Raw genomic sequence first — 22417 nt, 5'->3', positions numbered from 1 at the left:
TTTAATAAAAAATATCACAAAATTCTTCTACAGTAAGTCCCTCGGGAAGAGTGAAAGACGCGCACGTTCATTTTCAGAGCTCCTAGACCTTCCTATAAGAAGTTAGCCAAAAAGTAGCTTCGAAAAACGCTTAGGTTAAGTTTCAGAGTTGCTTCTAATGTACCGAAGCTGGACTTAGACATAATTTCACTCTCACAACATTATGGCTGGTTGGAGACAGTCCGAACCACAAGTACCGGGTCCATGGTTCTGGGCGTATACTGGGGGGACGGGGACGACTCCCATTAACCCCTGACTATACCGGGGATACGCTTATCACAATGCCTTTCTGGTCTGTGCTGAAGCAGGGCATTCTGGCAGCCAAGTGGCTTGACCTTAATTAGTGAGCCTGGTTACCCCCTCTCGGAACCACAGACTTAGAAATCGCCAGCTCATATACAGTGCATAAAATATATTTATATATATACCCTTATACACCATTTTAATAAAAAATATCACAAAATTCTTCTAAGTCCCTCGGAAGAGTGAAAGACGCGCACGTTCATTTTCAGAGCTCCTAGACCTTCCTATAAGAAGTTAGCCAAAAAGTAGCTTCGAAAAACGCTTAGGTGAAGTTTCAGAGTTGCTTCTAATGTACCAAAGCTGGACTTAGACATAATTTCACTCTCACAACATTATGGCTGGTTGGAGACAGTCCGAACCACAAGTACCGGGTCCATGGTTCTGGGCGTATACTGGGGGGACGGGGACGACTCCCATTAACCCCTGACTATACCGGGGATACGCTTATCACAATGCCTTTCCTGTCTGTGCTGAAGCAGGGCATTCTGGCAGCCAAGTGGCTTGACCTTTATTAGTGAGCCTGGTTACCCCCTCTCGGAACCACAGACTTAGAAATCGCCAGCTCATATACAGTGCATAAAATATATTTATATATATACCCTTATACACCATTTTAATAAAAAATATCACAAAATTCTTCTAAGTCCCTCGGGAAGAGTGAAAGACGCGCACGTTCATTTTCAGAGCTCCTAGACCTTCCTATAAGAAGTTAGCCAAAAAGTATCTTCGAAAAACGCTTAGGTGAAGTTTCAGAGTTGCTTCTAATGTACCAAAGCAGGACTTAGACATAATTTCACTCTCACAACATTATGGCTGGTTGGAGACAGTCCGAACCACAAGTACCGGGTCCATGGTTCTGGCCGTATACTGGGGGGACGGGGACGACTCCCATTAAACCCTGACTATACCGGGGATACGCTTATCACAATGCCTTTCTGGTCTGTGCTGAAGCAGGGCATTCTGGCAGCCAAGTGGCTTGACCTTTATTAGTAAGCCTGGTTACCCCCTCTCGGAACAACAGACTTAGAAATCGCCAGCTCATATACAGTGCATAAAATATATTTATATATATACCCTTATACACCATTTTAATAAAAAATATCACAAAATTCTTCTAAGTCCCTCGGGAAGAGTGAAAGACGCGCACGTTCATTTTCAGAGCACCTAGACCTTCCTATAAGAAGTTAGCCAAAAAGTAGCTTCGAAAAACGCTTAGGTTAAGTTTCAGAGTTGCTTCTAATGTACCGAAGCTGGACTTAGACATAATTTCACTCTCACAACATTATGGCTGGTTGGAGACAGTCCGAACCACAAGTACCGGGTCCATGGTTCTGGGCGTATACTGGGGGGACGGGGGGGACTCCCATTAACCCCTGACTATACCGGGGATACGCTTATCACAATGCCTTTCTGGTCTGTGCTGAAGCAGGGCATTCTGGCAGCCAAGTGGCTTGACCTTAATTAGTGAGCCTGGTTACCCCCTCTCGGAACCACAGACTTAGAAATCGCCAGCTCATATACAGTGCATAAAATATATTTATATATATACCCTTATACACCATTTTAATAAAAAATATCACAAAATTCTTCTAAGTCCCTCGGGAAGAGTGAAAGACGCGCACGTTCATTTTCAGAGCTCCTAGACCTTCCTATAAGAAGTTAGCCAAAAAGTAGCTTCGAAAAACGCTTAGTTTAAGTTTCAGAGTTGCTTCTAATGTACCGAAGCTGGACTTAGACATAATTTCACTCTCACAACATTATGGCTGGTTGGAGACAGTCCGAACCACAAGTACCGGGTCCATGGTTCTGGGCGTATACTGGGGGGACGGGGACGACTCCCATTAACCCCTGACTATACCGGGGATACGCTTATTACAATGCCTTTCCGGTCTGTGCTGAAGCAGGGCATTCTGGCAGCCAAGTGGCTTGACCTTTATTAGTGAGCCTGGTTACCCCCTCTCGGAACCACAGACTTAGAAATCGCCAGCTCATATACAGTGCATAAAATATATTTATATATATACCCTTATACACCATTTTAATAAAAAAATATCACAAAATTCTTCTAAGTCCCTCGGGAAGAGTGAAAGACGCGCACGTTCATTTTCAGAGCTCCTAGACCTTCCTATAAGAAGTTAGCCAAAAAGTATCTTCGAAAAACGCTTAGGTGAAGTTTCAGAGTTGCTTCTAATGTACCAAAGCTGGACTTAGACATAATTTCACTCTCACAACATTATGGCTGGTTGGAGACAGTCCGAACCACAAGTACCGGGTCCATGGTTCTGGGCGTATACTGGGGGGACGGGGACGACTCCCATTAACCCCTGACTATACCGGGGATACGCTTATCACAATGCCTTTCTGGTCTGTGCTGAAGCAGGGCATTCTGGCAGCCAAGTGGCTTGACCTTTATTAGTGAGCCTGGTTACCCCCTCTCGGAACAACAGACTTAGAAATCGCCAGCTCATATACAGTGCATAAAATATATTTATATATATACCCTTATACACCATTTTAATAAAAAATATCACAAAATTCTTCTAAGTCCCTCGCGAAGAGTGAAAGACGCGCACGTTCATTTTCAGAGCTCCTAGACCTTCCTATAAGAAGTTAGCCAAAAAGTAGCTTCGAAAAACGCTTAGGTTAAGTTTCAGAGTTGCTTCTAATGTACCGAAGCTGGACTTAGACATAATTTCACTCTCACAACATTATGGCTGGTTGGAGACAGTCCGAACCACAAGTACCGGGTCCATGGTTCTGGGCGTATACTGGGGGGACGGGGACAACTCCCATTAACCCCTGACTATACCGGGGATACGCTTATCACAATGCCTTTCTGGTCTGTGCTGAAGCAGGGCATTCTGGCAGCCAAGTGGCTTGACCTTAATTAGTGAGCCTGGTTACCCCCTCTCGGAACCACAGACTTAGAAATCGCCAGCTCATATACAGTGCATAAAATATATTTATATATATACCCTTATACACCATTTTAATAAAAAATATCACAAAATTCTTCTAAGTCCCTCGGGAAGAGTGAAAGACGCGCACGTTCATTTTCAGAGCTCCTAGACCTTCCTATAAGAAGTTAGCCAAAAAGTAGCTTCGAAAAACGCTTAGTTTAAGTTTCAGAGTTGCTTCTAATGTACCGAAGCTGGACTTAGACATAATTTCACTCTCACAACATTATGGCTGGTTGGAGACAGTCCGAACCACAAGTACCGGGTCCAAGGTTCTGGGCGTATACTGGGGGGACGGGGACGACTCCCATTAACCCCTGACTATACCGGGGATACGCTTATTACAATGCCTTTCCGGTCTGTGCTGAAGCAGGGCATTCTGGCAGCCAAGTGGCTTGACCTTTATTAGTGAGCCTGGTTACCCCCTCTCGGAACAACAGACTTAGAAATCGCCAGCTCATATACAGTGCATAAAATATATTTATATATATACCCTTATACACCATTTTAATAAAAAATATCACAAAATTCTTCTAAGTCCCTCGGGAAGAGTGAAAGACGCGCACGTTCATTTTCAGAGCTCCTAGACCTTCCTATAAGAAGTTAGCCAAAAAGTAGCTTCGAAAAACGTTTAGGTGAAGTTTCAGAGTTGCTTCTAATGTACCAAAGCTGGACTTAGACATAATTTCACTCTCACAACATTATGGCTGGTTGGAGACAGTTCGAACCACAAGTACCGGGTCCATGGTTCTGGGCGTAAACTGGGGGGACCGGGACGACTCCCATTAACCCCTGACTATACCGGTGATACGCTTATCACAATGCCTTTCTGGTCTGTGCTGAAGCAGGGCATTCTGGCAGCCAAGTGGCTTGACCTTTATTAGTGAGCCTGGTTACCCCCTCTCGGAACCACAGACTTAGAAATCGCCAGCTCATATACAGTGCATAAAATATATTTATATATATACCCTTATACACCATTTTAATAAAAAAATATCACAAAATTCTTCTAAGTCCCTCGGGAAGAGTGAAAGACGCGCACGTTCATTTTCAGAGCTCCTAGACCTTCCTATAAGAAGTTAGCCAAAAAGTATCTTCGAAAAACGCTTAGGTGAAGTTTCAGAGTTGCTTCTAATGTACCAAAGCTGGACTTAGACATAATTTCACTCTCACAACATTATGGCTGGTTGGAGACAGTCCGAACCACAAGTACCGGGTCCATGGTTCTGGGCGTATACTGGGGGGACGGGGACGACTCCCATTAACCCCTGACTATACCGGGGATACGCTTATCACAATGCCTTTCTGGTCTGTGCTGAAGCAGGGCATTCTGGCAGCCAAGTGGCTTGACCTTTATTAGTGAGCCTGGTTACCCCCTCTCGGAACAACAGACTTAGAAATCGCCAGCTCATATACAGTGCATAAAATATATTTATATATATACCCTTATACACCATTTTAATAAAAAATATCACAAAATTCTTCTAAGTCCCTCGCGAAGAGTGAAAGACGCGCACGTTCATTTTCAGAGCTCCTAGACCTTCCTATAAGAAGTTAGCCAAAAAGTAGCTTCGAAAAACGCTTAGGTTAAGTTTCAGAGTTGCTTCTAATGTACCGAAGCTGGACTTAGACATAATTTCACTCTCACAACATTATGGCTGGTTGGAGACAGTCCGAACCACAAGTACCGGGTCCATGGTTCTGGGCGTATACTGGGGGGACGGGGACGACTCCCATTAACCCCTGACTATACCGGGGATACGCTTATCACAATGCCTTTCTGGTCTGTGCTGAAGCAGGGCATTCTGGCAGCCAAGTGGCTTGACCTTAATTAGTGAGCCTGGTTACCCCCTCTCGGAACCACAGACTTAGAAATCGCCAGCTCATATACAGTGCATAAAATATATTTATATATATACCCTTATACACCATTTTAATAAAAAATATTACAAAATTCTTCTAAGTCCCTCGGGAAGAGTGAAAGACGCGCACGTTCATTTTCAGATCTCCTAGACCTTCCTATAAGAAGTTAGCCAAAAAGTAGCTTCGAAAAACGCTTAGGTTAAGTTTCAGAGTTGCTTCTAATGTACCGAAGCTGGACTTAGACATAATTTCACTCTCACAACATTATGGCTGGTTGGAGACAGTCCGAACCACAAGTACCGGGTCCATGGTTCTGGGCGTATACTGGGGGGACGGGGACGACTCCCATTAACCCCTGACTATACCGGGGATACGCTTATCACAATGCCTTTCCTGTCTGTGCTGAAGCAGGGCATTCTGGCAGCCTAGTGGCTTGACCTTTATTAGTGAGCCTGGTTACCCCCTCTCGGAACCACAGACTTAGAAATCTCCAGCTCATATACAGTGCATAAAATATATTTATATATATACCCTTATACACCATTTTAATAAAAAATATCACAAAATTCTTCTAAGTCCCTCGGGAAGAGTGAAAGACGCGCACGTTCATTTTCAGAGCTCCTAGACCTTCCTATAAGAAGTTAGCCAAAAAGTAGCTTCGAAAAACGCTTAGGTTAAGTTTCAGAGTTGCTTCTAATGTACCGAAGCTGGACTTAGACATAATTTCACTCTCACAACATTATGGCTGGTTGGAGACAGTCCGAACCACAAGTACCGGGTCCATGGTTCTGGGCGTATACTGGGGGGACGGGGACGACTCCCATTAACCCCTGACTATACCGGGGATACGCTTATCACAATGCCTTTCCTGTCTGTGCTGAAGCAGGGCATTCTGGCAGCCAAGTGGCTTGACCTTTATTAGTGAGCCTGGTTACCCCCTCTCGGAACCACAGACTTAGAAATCTCCAGCTCATATACAGTGCATAAAATATATTTATATATATACCCTTATACACCATTTTAATAAAAAATATCACAAAATTCTTCTACAGTAAGTCCCTCGGGAAGAGTGAAAGACGCGCACGTTCATTTTCAGAGCTCCTAGACCTTCCTATAAGAAGTTAGCCAAAAAGTAGCTTCGAAAAACGCTTAGGTTAAGTTTCAGAGTTGCTTCTAATGTACCGAAGCTGGACTTAGACATAATTTCACTCTCACAACATTATGGCTGGTTGGAGACAGTCCGAACCACAAGTACCGGGTCCATGGTTCTGGGCGTATACTGGGGGGACGGGGACGACTCCCATTAACCCCTGACTATACCGGGGATACGCTTATCACAATGCCTTTCTGGTCTGTGCTGAAGCAGGGCATTCTGGCAGCCAAGTGGCTTGACCTTAATTAGTGAGCCTGGTTACCCCCTCTCGGAACCACAGACTTAGAAATCGCCAGCTCATATACAGTGCATAAAATATATTTATATATATACCCTTATACACCATTTTAATAAAAAATATCACAAAATTCTTCTAAGTCCCTCGGAAGAGTGAAAGACGCGCACGTTCATTTTCAGAGCTCCTAGACCTTCCTATAAGAAGTTAGCCAAAAAGTAGCTTCGAAAAACGCTTAGGTGAAGTTTCAGAGTTGCTTCTAATGTACCAAAGCTGGACTTAGACATAATTTCACTCTCACAACATTATGGCTGGTTGGAGACAGTCCGAACCACAAGTACCGGGTCCATGGTTCTGGGCGTATACTGGGGGGACGGGGACGACTCCCATTAACCCCTGACTATACCGGGGATACGCTTATCACAATGCCTTTCTGGTCTGTGCTGAAGCAGGGCATTCTGGCAGCCAAGTGGCTTGACCTTTATTAGTGAGCCTGGTTACCCCCTCTCGGAACAACAGACTTAGAAATCGCCAGCTCATATACAGTGCATAAAATATATTTATATATATACCCTTATACACCATTTTAATAAAAAATATTACAAAATTCTTCTAAGTCCCTCGGGAAGAGTGAAAGACGCGCACGTTCATTTTCAGAGCTCCTAGACCTTCCTATAAGAAGTTAGCCAAAAAGTAGCTTCGAAAAACGCTTAGGTTAAGTTTCAGAGTTGCTTCTAATGTACCGAAGCTGGACTTAGACATAATTTCACTCTCACAACATTATGGCTGGTTGGAGACAGTCCGAACCACAAGTACCGGGTCCATGGTTCTGGGCGTATACTGGGGGGACGGGGACGACTCCCATTAACCCCTGACTATACCGGGGATACGCTTATCACAATGCCTTTCCTGTCTGTGCTGAAGCAGGGCATTCTGGCAGCCAAGTGGCTTGACCTTTATTAGTGAGCCTGGTTACCCCCTCTCGGAACCACAGACTTAGAAATCGCCAGCTCATATACAGTGCATAAAATATATTTATATATATACCCTTATACACCATTTTAATAAAAAATATCACAAAATTCTTCTAAGTCCCTCGGGAAGAGTGAAAGACGCGCACGTTCATTTTCAGAGCTCCTAGACCTTCCTATAAGAAGTTAGCCAAAAAGTATCTTCGAAAAACGCTTAGGTGAAGTTTCAGAGTTGCTTCTAATGTACCAAAGCTGGACTTAGACATAATTTCACTCTCACAACATTATGGCTGGTTGGAGACAGTTCGAACCACAACTACCGGGTCCATGGTTCTGGGCGTATACTGGGGGGACGGGGACGACTCCCATTAACCCCTGACTATACCGGGGATACGCTTATCACAATGCCTTTCTGGTCTGTGCTGAAGCAGGGCATTCTGGCAGCCAAGTGGCTTGACCTTTATTAGTGAGCCTGGTTACCCCCTCTCGGAACCACAGACTTAGAAATCGCCAACTCATATACAGTGCATAAAATATATTTATATATATACCCTTATACACCATTTTAATAAAAAATATCACAAAATTCTTCTAAGTCCCTCGGGAAGAGTGAAAGACGCGCACGTTCATTTTCAGAGCTCCTAGACCTTCCTATAAGAAGTTAGCCAAAAAGTAGCTTCGAAAAACGCTTAGGTTAAGTTTCAGAGTTGCTTCTAATGTACCGAAGCTGGACTTAGACATAATTTCACTCTCACAACATTATGGCTGGTTGGAGACAGTCCGAACCACAAGTACCGGGTCCATGGTTCTGGGCGTATACTGGGGGGACGGGGACGACTCCCATTAACCCCTGACTATACCGGGGATACGCTTATCACAATGCCTTTCTGGTCTGTGCTGAAGCAGGGCATTCTGGCAGCCAAGTGGCTTGACCTTAATTAGTGAGCCTGGTTACCCCCTCTCGGAACCACAGACTTAGAAATCGCCAGCTCATATACAGTGCATAAAATATATTTATATATATACCCTTATACACCATTTTAATAAAAAATATCACAAAATTCTTCTAAGTCCCTCGGAAAAGTGAAAGACGCGCACGTTCATTTTCAGAGCTCCTAGACCTTCCTATAAGAAGTTAGCCAAAAAGTAGCTTCGAAAAACGCTTAGGTGAAGTTTCAGAGTTGCTTCTAATGTACCAAAGCTGGACTTAGACATAATTTCACTCTCACAACATTATGGCTGGTTGGAGACAGTCCGAACCACAAGTACCGGGTCCATGGTTCTGGGCGTATACTGGGGGGACGGGGACGACTCCCATTAACCCCTGACTATACCGGGGATACGCTTATCACAATGCCTTTCTGGTCTGTGCTGAAGCAGGGCATTCTGGCAGCCAAGTGGCTTGACCTTTATTAGTGAGCCTGGTTACCCCCTCTCGGAACAACAGACTTAGAAATCGCCAGCTCATATACAGTGCATAAAATATATTTATATATATACCCTTATACACCATTTTAATAAAAAATATTACAAAATTCTTCTAAGTCCCTCGGGAAGAGTGAAAGACGCGCACGTTCATTTTCAGAGCTCCTAGACCTTCCTATAAGAAGTTAGCCAAAAAGTAGCTTCGAAAAACGCTTAGGTTAAGTTTCAGAGTTGCTTCTAATGTACCGAAGCTGGACTTAGACATAATTTCACTCTCACAACATTATGGCTGGTTGGAGACAGTCCGAACCACAAGTACCGGGTCCATGGTTCTGGGCGTATACTGGGGGGACAGGTACGACTCCCATTAACCCCTGACTATACCGGGGATACGCTTATCACAATGCCTTTCCTGTCTGTGCTGAAGCAGGGCATTCTGGCAGCCAAGTGGCTTGACCTTTATTAGTGAGCCTGGTTACCCCCTCTCGGAACCACAGACTTAGAAATCGCCAGCTCATATACAGTGCATAAAATATATTTATATATATACCCTTATACACCATTTTAATAAAAAATATCACAAAATTCTTCTAAGTCCCTCGGGAAGAGTGAAAGACGCGCACGTTCATTTTCAGAGCTCCTAGACCTTCCTATAAGAAGTTAGCCAAAAAGTAGCTTCGAAAAACGCTTAGGTTAAGTTTCAGAGTTGCTTCTAATGTACCGAAGCTGGACTTAGACATAATTTCACTCTCACAACATTATGGCTGGTTGGAGACAGTCCGAACCACAAGTACCGGGTCCATGGTTCTGGGCGTATACTGGGGGGACGGGGACGACTCCCATTAACCCCTGACTATACCGGGGATACGCTTATCACAATGCCTTTCTTGTCTGTGCTGAAGCAGGGCATTCTGGCAGCCAAGTGGCTTGAACTTAATTAGTGAGCCTGGCTACCCCCTCTCGGAACCACAGACTTAGAAATCGCCAGCTCATATACAGTGCATAAAATATATTTATATATATACCCTTATACACCATTTTAATAAAAAATATCACAAAATTCTTCTAAGTCCCTCGGGAAGAGTGAAAGACGCGCACGTTCATTTTCAGAGCTCCTAGACCTTCCTATAAGAAGTTAGCCAAAAAGTATCTTCGAAAAACGCTTAGGTGAAGTTTCAGAGTTGCTTCTAATGTACCAAAGCTGGACTTAGACATAATTTCACTCTCACAACATTATGGCTGGTTGGAGACAGTCCGAACCACAAGTACCGGGTCCATGGTTCTGGGCGTATACTGGGGGGACGGGGACGACTCCCATTAACCCCTGACTATACCGGGGATACGCTTATCACAATGCCTTTCTGGTCTGTGCTGAAGCAGGGCATTCTGGCAGCCAAGTGGCTTGACCTTAATTAGTGAGCCTGGTTACCCCCTCTCGGAACCACAGACTTAGAAATCGCCAGCTCATATACAGTGCATAAAATATATTTATATATATACCCTTATACACCATTTTAATAAAAAATATCACAAAATTCTTCTAAGTCCCTCGGGAAGAGTGAAAGACGCGCACTTTCATTTTCAGAGCTCCTAGACCTTCCTATAAGAAGTTAGCCAAAAAGTAGCTTCGAAAAACGCTTAGTTTAAGTTTCAGAGTTGCTTCTAATGTACCGAAGCTGGACTTAGACATAATTTCACTCTCACAACATTATGGCTGGTTGGAGACAGTCCGAACCACAAGTACCGGGTCCAAGGTTCTGGGCGTATACTGGGGGGACGGGGACGACTCCCATTAACCCCTGACTATACCGGGGATACGCTTATTACAATGCCTTTCCGGTCTGTGCTGAAGCAGGGCATTCTGGCAGCCAAGTGGCTTGACCTTTATTAGTGAGCCTGGTTACCCCCTCTCGGAACAACAGACTTAGAAATCGCCAGCTCATATACAGTGCATAAAATATATTTATATATATACCCTTATACACCATTTTAATAAAAAATATCACAAAATTCTTCTAAGTCCCTCGGGAAGAGTGAAAGACGCGCACGTTCATTTTCAGAGCTCCTAGACCTTCCTATAAGAAGTTAGCCAAAAAGTAGCTTCGAAAAACGTTTAGGTGAAGTTTCAGAGTTGCTTCTAATGTACCAAAGCTGGACTTAGACATAATTTCACTCTCACAACATTATGGCTGGTTGGAGACAGTTCGAACCACAAGTACCGGGTCCATGGTTCTGGGCGTAAACTGGGGGGACCGGGACGACTCCCATTAACCCCTGACTATACCGGTGATACGCTTATCACAATGCCTTTCTGGTCTGTGCTGAAGCAGGGCATTCTGGCAGCCAAGTGGCTTGACCTTTATTAGTGAGCCTGGTTACCCCCTCTCGGAACCACAGACTTAGAAATCGCCAGCTCATATACAGTGCATAAAATATATTTATATATATACCCTTATACACCATTTTAATAAAAAAATATCACAAAATTCTTCTAAGTCCCTCGGGAAGAGTGAAAGACGCGCACGTTCATTTTCAGAGCTCCTAGACCTTCCTATAAGAAGTTAGCCAAAAAGTATCTTCGAAAAACGCTTAGGTGAAGTTTCAGACTTGCTTCTAATGTACCAAAGCTGGACTTAGACATAATTTCACTCTCACAACATTATGGCTGGTTGGAAACAGTCCGAACCACAAGTACCGGGTCCATGGTTCTGGGCGTATACTGGGGGGACGGGGACGACTCCCATTAACCCCTGACTATACCGGGGATACGCTTATCACAATGCCTTTCCTGTCTGTGCTGAAGCAGGGCATTCTGGCAGCCAAGTGGCTTGACCTTTATTAGTGAGCCTGGTTACCCCCTCTCGGAACAACAGACTTAGAAATCGCCAGCTCATATACAGTGCATAAAATATATTTATATATATACCCTTATACACCATTTTAATAAAAAATATTACAAAATTCTTCTAAGTCCCTCGGGAAGAGTGAAAGACGCGCACGTTCATTTTCAGAGCTCCTAGACCTTCCTATAAGAAGTTAGCCAAAAAGTAGCTTCGAAAAACGCTTAGGTTAAGTTTCAGAGTTGCTTCTAATGTACCGAAGCTGGACTTAGACATAATTTCACTCTCACAACATTATGGCTGGTTGGAGACAGTCCGAACCACAAGTACCGGGTCCATGGTTCTGGGCGTATACTGGGGGGACGGGGACGACTCCCATTAACCACTGACTATACCGGGGATACGCTTACCACAATGCCTTTCCTGTCTGTGCTGAAGCAGGGCATTCTGGCAGCCAAGTGGCTTGACCTTTATTAGTGAGCCTGGTTACCCCCTCTCGGAACCACAGACATAGAAATCGCCAGCTCATATACAGTGCATAAAATATATTTATATATATACCCTTATACACCATTTTAATAAAAAATATCACAAAATTCTTCTAAGTCCCTCGGGAAGAGTGAAAGACGCGCACGTTCATTTTCAGAGCTCCTAGACCTTCCTATAAGAAGTTAGCCAAAAAGTATCTTCGAAAAACGCTTAGGTGAAGTTTCAGAGTTGCTTCTAATGTACCAAAGCTGGACTTAGACATAATTTCACTCTCACAACATTATGGCTGGTTGGAGACAGTCCGAACCACAAGTACCGGGTCCATGGTTCTGGGCGTATACTGGGGGGACGGGGACGACTCCCATTAACCCCTGACTATACCGGGGATACGCTTATCACAATGCCTTTCTGGTCTGTGCTGAAGCAGGGCATTCTGGCAGCCAAGTGGCTTGACCTTTATTAGTGAGCCTGGTTACCCCCTCTCGGAACCACAGACTTAGAAATCGCCAGCTCATATACAGTGCATAAAATATATTTATATATATACCCTTATACACCATTTTAATAAAAAATATCACAAAATTCTTCTAAGTCCCTCGGGAAGAGTGAAAGACGCGCACGTTCATTTTCAGAGCTCCTAGACCTTCCTATAAGAAGTTAGCCAAAAAGTAGCTTCGAAAAACGCTTAGGTTAAGTTTCAGAGTTGCTTCTAATGTACCGAAGCTGGACTTAGACATAATTTCACTCTCACAACATTATGGCTGGTTGGAGACAGTCCGAACCACAAGTACCGGGTCCATGGTTCTGGGCGTATACTGGGGGGACGGGGACGACTCCCATTAACCCCTGACTATACCGGGGATACGCTTATCACAATGCCTTTCTGGTCTGTGCTGAAGCAGGGCATTCTGGCAGCCAAGTGGCTTGACCTTTATTAGTGAGCCTGGTTACCCCCTCTCGGAACAACAGACTTAGAAATCGCCAGCTCATATACAGTGCATAAAATATATTTATATATATACCCTTATACACCATTTTAATAAAAAATATTACAAAATTCTTCTAAGTCCCTCGGGAAGAGTGAAAGACGCGCACGTTCATTTTCAGAGCTCCTAGACCTTCCTATAAGAAGTTAGCCAAAAAGTAGCTTCGAAAAACGCTTAGGTTAAGTTTCAGAGTTGCTTCTAATGTACCGAAGCTGGACTTAGACATAATTTCACTCTCACAACATTATGGCTGGTTGGAGACAGTCCGAACCACAAGTACCGGGTCCATGGTTCTGGGCGTATACTGGGGGGACGGGGACGACTCCCATTAACCACTGACTATACCGGGGATACGCTTATCACAATGCCTTTCCTGTCTGTGCTGAAGCAGGGCATTCTGGCAGCCAAGTGGCTTGACCTTTATTAGTGAGCCTGGTTACCCCCTCTCGGAACCACAGACATAGAAATCGCCAGCTCATATACAGTGCATAAAATATATTTATATATATACCCTTATACACCATTTTAATAAAAAATATCACAAAATTCTTCTAAGTCCCTCGGGAAGAGTGAAAGACGCGCACGTTCATTTTCAGAGCTCCTAGACCTTCCTATAAGAAGTTAGCCAAAAAGTATCTTCGAAAAACGCTTAGGTGAAGTTTCAGAGTTGCTTCTAATGTACCAAAGCTGGACTTAGACATAATTTCACTCTCACAACATTATGGCTGGTTGGAGACAGTCCGAACCACAAGTACCGGGTCCATGGTTCTGGGCGTATACTGGGGGGACGGGGACGACTCCCATTAACCCCTGACTATACCGGGGATACGCTTATCACAATGCCTTTCTGGTCTGTGCTGAAGCAGGGCATTCTGGCAGCCAAGTGGCTTGACCTTTATTAGTGAGCCTGGTTACCCCCTCTCGGAACCACAGACTTAGAAATCGCCAGCTCATATACAGTGCATAAAATATATTTATATATATACCCTTATACACCATTTTAATAAAAAATATCACAAAATTCTTCTAAGTCCCTCGGGAAGAGTGAAAGACGCGCACGTTCATTTTCAGAGCTCCTAGACCTTCCTATAAGAAGTTAGCCAAAAAGTAGCTTCGAAAAACGCTTAGGTTAAGTTTCAGAGTTGCTTCTAATGTACCGAAGCTGGACTTAGACATAATTTCACTCTCACAACATTATGGCTGGTTGGAGACAGTCCGAACCACAAGTACCGGGTCCATGGTTCTGGGCGTATACTGGGGGGACGGGGACGACTCCCATTAACCCCTGACTATACCGGGGATACGCTTATCACAATGCCTTTCTGGTCTGTGCTGAAGCAGGGCATTCTGGCAGCCAAGTGGCTTGACCTTAATTAGTGAGCCTGGTTACCCCCTCTCGGAACCACAGACTTAGAAATCGCCAGCTCATATACAGTGCATAAAATATATTTATATATATACCCTTATACACCATTTTAATAAAAAATATCACAAAATTCTTCTAAGTCCCTCGGGAAGAGTGAAAGACGCGCACGTTCATTTTCAGAGCTCCTAGACCTTCCTATAAGAAGTTAGCCAAAAAGTAGCTTCGAAAAACGCTTAGGTTAAGTTTCAGAGTTGCTTCTAATGTACCGAAGCTGGACTTAGACATAATTTCACTCTCACAACATTATGGCTGGTTGGAGACAGTCCGAACCACAAGTACCGGGTCCATGGTTCTGGGCGTATACTGGGGGGACGGGGGGGACTCCCATTAACCCCTGACTATACCGGGGATACGCTTATCACAATGCCTTTCTGGTCTGTGCTGAAGCAGGGCATTCTGGCAGCCAAGTGGCTTGACCTTAATTAGTGAGCCTGGTTACCCCCTCTCGGAACCACAGACTTAGAAATCGCCAGCTCATATACAGTGCATAAAATATATTTATATATATACCCTTATACACCATTTTAATAAAAAATATCACAAAATTCTTCTAAGTCCCTCGGGAAGAGTGAAAGACGCGCACGTTCATTTTCAGAGCTCCTAGACCTTCCTATAAGAAGTTAGCCAAAAAGTAGCTTCGAAAAACGCTTAGGTGAAGTTTCAGAGTTGCTTCTAATGTACCAAAGCTGGACTTAGACATAATTTCACTCTCACAACATTATGGCTGGTTGGAGACAGTCCGAACCACAAGTACCGGGTCCATGGTTCTGGGCGTATACTGGGGGGACGGGGACGACTCCCATTAACCCCTGACTATACCGGGGATACGCTTATCACAATGCCTTTCTGGTCTGTGCTGAAGCAGGGCATTCTGGCAGCCAAGTGGCTTGACCTTTATTAGTGAGCCTGGTTACCCCCTCTCGGAACCACAGACTTAGAAATCGCCAGCTCATATACAGTGCATAAAATATATTTATATATATACCCTTATACACCATTTTAATAAAAAATATCACAAAATTCTTCTAAGTCCCTCGGGAAGAGTGAAAGACGCGCACGTTCATTTTCAGAGCTCCTAGACCTTCCTATAAGAAGTTAGCCAAAAAGTAGCTTCGAAAAACGCTTAGGTTAAGTTTCAGAGTTGCTTCTAATGTACCGAAGCTGGACTTAGACATAATTTCACTCTCACAACATTATGGCTGGTTGGAGACAGTCCGAACCACAAGTACCGGGTCCATGGTTCTGGGCGTATACTGGGGGGACGGGGACGACTCCCATTAACCCCTGACTATACCGGGGATACGCTTATCACAATGCCTTTCTTGTCTGTGCTGAAGCAGGGCATTCTGGCAGCCAAGTGGCTTGACCTTAATTAGTGAGCCTGGCTACCCCCTCTCGGAACCACAGACTTAGAAATCGCCAGCTCATATACAGTGCATAAAATATATTTATATATATACCCTTATACACCATTTTAATAAAAAATATCACAAAATTCTTCTAAGTCCCTCGGGAAGAGTGAAAGACGCGCACGTTCATTTTCAGAGCTCCTAGACCTTCCTATAAGAAGTTAGCCAAAAAGTATCTTCGAAAAACGCTTAGGTGAAGTTTCAGAGTTGCTTCTAATGTACCAAAGCTGGACTTAGACATAATTTCACTCTCACAACATTATGGCTGGTTGGAGACAGTCCGAACCACAACTACCGGGTCCATGGTTCTGGGCGTATACTGGGGGGACGGGGACGACTCCCATTAACCCCTGACTATACCGGGGATACGCTTATCACAATGCCTTTCTGGTCTGTGCTGAAGCAGGGCATTCTGGCAGCCAAGTGGCTTGACCTTTATTAGTGAGCCTGGTTACCCCCTCTCGGAACAACAGACTTAGAAATCGCCAGCTCATATACAGTGCATAAAATATATTTATATATATATACCCTTATACACCATTTTAATAAAAAATATCACAAAATTCTTCTAAGTCCCTCGGGAAGAGTGAAAGACGCGCACGTTCATTTTCAGAGCTCCTAGACCTTCCTATAAGAAGTTAGCCAAAAAGTAGCTTCGAAAAACGCTTAGGTTAAGTTTCAGAGTTGCTTCTAATGTACCGAAGCTGGACTTAGACATAATTTCACTCTCACAACATTATGGCTGGTTGGAGACAGTCCGAACCACAAGTACCGGGTCCATGGTTCTGGGCGTATACTGGGGGGACGGGGGGGACTCCCATTAACCCCTGACTATACCGGGGATACGCTTATCACAATGCCTTTCTGGTCTGTGCTGAAGCAGGGCATTCTGGCAGCCAAGTGGCTTGACCTTAATTAGTGAGCCTGGTTACCCCCTCTCGGAACCACAGACTTAGAAATCGCCAGCTCATATACAGTGCATAAAATATATTTATATATATACCCTTATACACCATTTTAATAAAAAATATCACAAAATTCTTCTAAGTCCCTCGGGAAGAGTGAAAGACGCGCACGTTCATTTTCAGAGCTCCTAGACCTTCCTATAAGAAGTTAGCCAAAAAGTAGCTTCGAAAAACGCTTAGTTTAAGTTTCAGAGTTGCTTCTAATGTACCGAAGCTGGACTTAGACATAATTTCACTCTCACAACATTATGGCTGGTTGGAGACAGTCCGAACCACAAGTACCGGGTCCAAGGTTCTGGGCGTATACTGGGGGGACGGGGACGACTCCCATTAACCCCTGACTATACCGGGGATACGCTTATTACAATGCCTTTCCGGTCTGTGCTGAAGCAGGGCATTCTGGCAGCCAAGTGGCTTGACCTTTATTAGTGAGCCTGGTTACCCCCTCTCGGAACAACAGACTTAGAAATCGCCAGCTCATATACAGTGCATAAAATATATTTATATATATACCCTTATACACCATTTTAATAAAAAATATCACAAAATTCTTCTAAGTCCCTCGCGAAGAGTGAAAGACGCGCACGTTCATTTTCAGAGCTCCTAGACCTTCCTATAAGAAGTTAGCCAAAAAGTAGCTTCGAAAAACGTTTAGGTGAAGTTTCAGAGTTGCTTCTAATGTACCAAAGCTGGACTTAGACATAATTTCACTCTCACAACATTATGGCTGGTTGGAGACAGTTCGAACCACAAGTACCGGGTCCATGGTTCTGGGCGTAAACTGGGGGGACCGGGACGACTCCCATTAACCCCTGACTATACCGGTGATACGCTTATCACAATGCCTTTCTGGTCTGTGCTGAAGCAGGGCATTCTGGCAGCCAAGTGGCTTGACCTTTATTAGTGAGCCTGGTTACCCCCTCTCGGAACCACAGACTTAGAAATCGCCAGCTCATATACAGTGCATAAAATATATTTATATATATACCCTTATACACCATTTTAATAAAAAAATATCACAAAATTCTTCTAAGTCCCTCGGGAAGAGTGAAAGACGCGCACGTTCATTTTCAGAGCTCCTAGACCTTCCTATAAGAAGTTAGCCAAAAAGTAGCTTCGAAAAACGCTTAGGTTAAGTTTCAGAGTTGCTTCTAATGTACCGAAGCTGGACTTAGACATAATTTCACTCTCACAACATTATGGCTGGTTGGAGACAGTCCGAACCACAAGTACCGGGTCCATGGTTCTGGGCGTATACTGGGGGGACGGGGACGACTCCCATTAACCCCTGACTATACCGGGGATACGCTTATCACAATGCCTTTCTGGTCTGTGCTGAAGCAGGGCATTCTGGCAGCCAAGTGGCTTGACCTTTATTAGTGAGCCTGGTTACCCCCTCTCGGAACAACAGACTTAGAAATCGCCAGCTCATATACAGTGCATAAAATATATTTATATATATACCCTTATACACCATTTTAATAAAAAATATTACAAAATTCTTCTAAGTCCCTCGGGAAGAGTGAAAGACGCGCACGTTCATTTTCAGAGCTCCTAGACCTTCCTATAAGAAGTTAGCCAAAAAGTAGCTTCGAAAAACGCTTAGGTTAAGTTTCAGAGTTGCTTCTAATGTACCGAAGCTGGACTTAGACATAATTTCACTCTCACAACATTATGGCTGGTTGGAGACAGTCCGAACCACAAGTACCGGGTCCATGGTTCTGGGCGTATACTGGGGGGACGGGGACGACTCCCATTAACCACTGACTATACCGGGGATACGCTTATCACAATGCCTTTCCTGTCTGTGCTGAAGCAGGGCATTCTGGCAGCCAAGTGGCTTGACCTTTATTAGTGAGCCTGGTTACCCCCTCTCGGAACCACAGACATAGAAATCGCCAGCTCATATACAGTGCATAAAATATATTTATATATATACCCTTATACACCATTTTAATAAAAAATATCACAAAATTCTTCTAAGTCCCTCGGGAAGAGTGAAAGACGCGCACGTTCATTTTCAGAGCTCCTAGACCTTCCTATAAGAAGTTAGCCAAAAAGTATCTTCGAAAAACGCTTAGGTGAAGTTTCAGAGTTGCTTCTAATGTACCAAAGCTGGACTTAGACATAATTTCACTCTCACAACATTATGGCTGGTTGGAGACAGTCCGAACCACAAGTACCGGGTCCATGGTTCTGGGCGTATACTGGGGGGACGGGGACGACTCCCATTAACCCCTGACTATACCGGGGATACGCTTATCACAATGCCTTTCTGGTCTGTGCTGAAGCAGGGCATTCTGGCAGCCAAGTGGCTTGACCTTTATTAGTGAGCCTGGTTACCCCCTCTCGGAACCACAGACTTAGAAATCGCCAGCTCATATACAGTGCATAAAATATATTTATATATATACCCTTATACACCATTTTAATAAAAAATATCACAAAATTCTTCTAAGTCCCTCGGGAAGAGTGAAAGACGCGCACGTTCATTTTCAGAGCTCCTAGACCTTCCTATAAGAAGTTAGCCAAAAAGTAGCTTCGAAAAACGCTTAGGTTAAGTTTCAGAGTTGCTTCTAATGTACCGAAGCTGGACTTAGACATAATTTCACTCTCACAACATTATGGCTGGTTGGAGACAGTCCGAACCACAAGTACCGGGTCCATGGTTCTGGGCGTATACTGGGGGGACGGGGACGACTCCCATTAACCCCTGACTATACCGGGGATACGCTTATCACAATGCCTTTCTGGTCTGTGCTGAAGCAGGGCATTCTGGCAGCCAAGTGGCTTGACCTTAATTAGTGAGCCTGGTTACCCCCTCTCGGAACCACAGACTTAGAAATCGCCAGCTCATATACAGTGCATAAAATATATTTATATATATACCCTTATACACCATTTTAATAAAAAATATCACAAAATTCTTCTAAGTCCCTCGGGAAGAGTGAAAGACGCGCACGTTCATTTTCAGAGCTCCTAGACCTTCCTATAAGAAGTTAGCCAAAAAGTAGCTTCGAAAAACGCTTAGGTTAAGTTTCAGAGTTGCTTCTAATGTACCGAAGCTGGACTTAGACATAATTTCACTCTCACAACATTATGGCTGGTTGGAGACAGTCCGAACCACAAGTACCGGGTCCATGGTTCTGGGCGTATACTGGGGGGACGGGGGGGACTCCCATTAACCCCTGACTATACCGGGGATACGCTTATCACAATGCCTTTCTGGTCTGTGCTGAAGCAGGGCATTCTGGCAGCCAAGTGGCTTGACCTTAATTAGTGAGCCTGGTTACCCCCTCTCGGAACCACAGACTTAGAAATCGCCAGCTCATATACAGTGCATAAAATATATTTATATATATACCCTTATACACCATTTTAATAAAAAATATCACAAAATTCTTCTAAGTCCCTCGGGAAGAGTGAAAGACGCGCACGTTCATTTTCAGAGCTCCTAGACCTTCCTATAAGAAGTTAGCCAAAAAGTAGCTTCGAAAAACGCTTAGGTGAAGTTTCAGAGTTGCTTCTAATGTACCAAAGCTGGACTTAGACATAATTTCACTCTCACAACATTATGGCTGGTTGGAGACAGTCCGAACCACAAGTACCGGGTCCATGGTTCTGGGCGTATACTGGGGGGACGGGGACGACTCCCATTAACCCCTGACTATACCGGGGATACGCTTATCACAATGCCTTTCTGGTCTGTGCTGAAGCAGGGCATTCTGGCAGCCAAGTGGCTTGACCTTTATTAGTGAGCCTGGTTACCCCCTCTCGGAACCACAGACTTAGAAATCGCCAGCTCATATACAGTGCATAAAATATATTTATATATATACCCTTATACACCATTTTAATAAAAAATATCACAAAATTCTTCTAAGTCCCTCGGGAAGAGTGAAAGACGCGCACGTTCATTTTCAGAGCTCCTAGACCTTCCTATAAGAAGTTAGCCAAAAAGTAGCTTCGAAAAACGCTTAGGTTAAGTTTCAGAGTTGCTTCTAATGTACCGAAGCTGGACTTAGACATAATTTCACTCTCACAACATTATGGCTGGTTGGAGACAGTCCGAACCACAAGTACCGGGTCCATGGTTCTGGGCGTATACTGGGGGGACGGGGACGACTCCCATTAACCCCTGACTATACCGGGGATACGCTTATCACAATGCCTTTCTTGTCTGTGCTGAAGCAGGGCATTCTGGCAGCCAAGTGGCTTGACCTTAATTAGTGAGCCTGGCTACCCCCTCTCGGAACCACAGACTTAGAAATCGCCAGCTCATATACAGTGCATAAAATATATTTATATATATACCCTTATACACCATTTTAATAAAAAATATCACAAAATTCTTCTAAGTCCCTCGGGAAGAGTGAAAGACGCGCACGTTCATTTTCAGAGCTCCTAGACCTTCCTATAAGAAGTTAGCCAAAAAGTATCTTCGAAAAACGCTTAGGTGAAGTTTCAGAGTTGCTTCTAATGTACCAAAGCTGGACTTAGACATAATTTCACTCTCACAACATTATGGCTGGTTGGAGACAGTCCGAACCACAACTACCGGGTCCATGGTTCTGGGCGTATACTGGGGGGACGGGGACGACTCCCATTAACCCCTGACTATACCGGGGATACGCTTATCACAATGCCTTTCTGGTCTGTGCTGAAGCAGGGCATTCTGGCAGCCAAGTGGCTTGACCTTTATTAGTGAGCCTGGTTACCCCCTCTCGGAACAACAGACTTAGAAATCGCCAGCTCATATACAGTGCATAAAATATATTTATATATATATACCCTTATACACCATTTTAATAAAAAATATCACAAAATTCTTCTAAGTCCCTCGGGAAGAGTGAAAGACGCGCACGTTCATTTTCAGAGCTCCTAGACCTTCCTATAAGAAGTTAGCCAAAAAGTAGCTTCGAAAAACGCTTAGGTTAAGTTTCAGAGTTGCTTCTAATGTACCGAAGCTGGACTTAGACATAATTTCACTCTCACAACATTATGGCTGGTTGGAGACAGTCCGAACCACAAGTACCGGGTCCATGGTTCTGGGCGTATACTGGGGGGACGGGGGGGACTCCCATTAACCCCTGACTATACCGGGGATACGCTTATCACAATGCCTTTCTGGTCTGTGCTGAAGCAGGGCATTCTGGCAGCCAAGTGGCTTGACCTTAATTAGTGAGCCTGGTTACCCCCTCTCGGAACCACAGACTTAGAAATCGCCAGCTCATATACAGTGCATAAAATATATTTATATATATACCCTTATACACCATTTTAATAAAAAATATCACAAAATTCTTCTAAGTCCCTCGGGAAGAGTGAAAGACGCGCACGTTCATTTTCAGAGCTC

The sequence above is a fragment of the Ascaphus truei genome, chromosome 4 (assembly GCF_040206685.1).
Source record: "Ascaphus truei isolate aAscTru1 chromosome 4, aAscTru1.hap1, whole genome shotgun sequence".
Taxonomy (NCBI): Eukaryota; Metazoa; Chordata; class Amphibia; order Anura; family Ascaphidae; genus Ascaphus; species Ascaphus truei.
Note: the sequence above shows the minus strand (reverse complement) of the source record.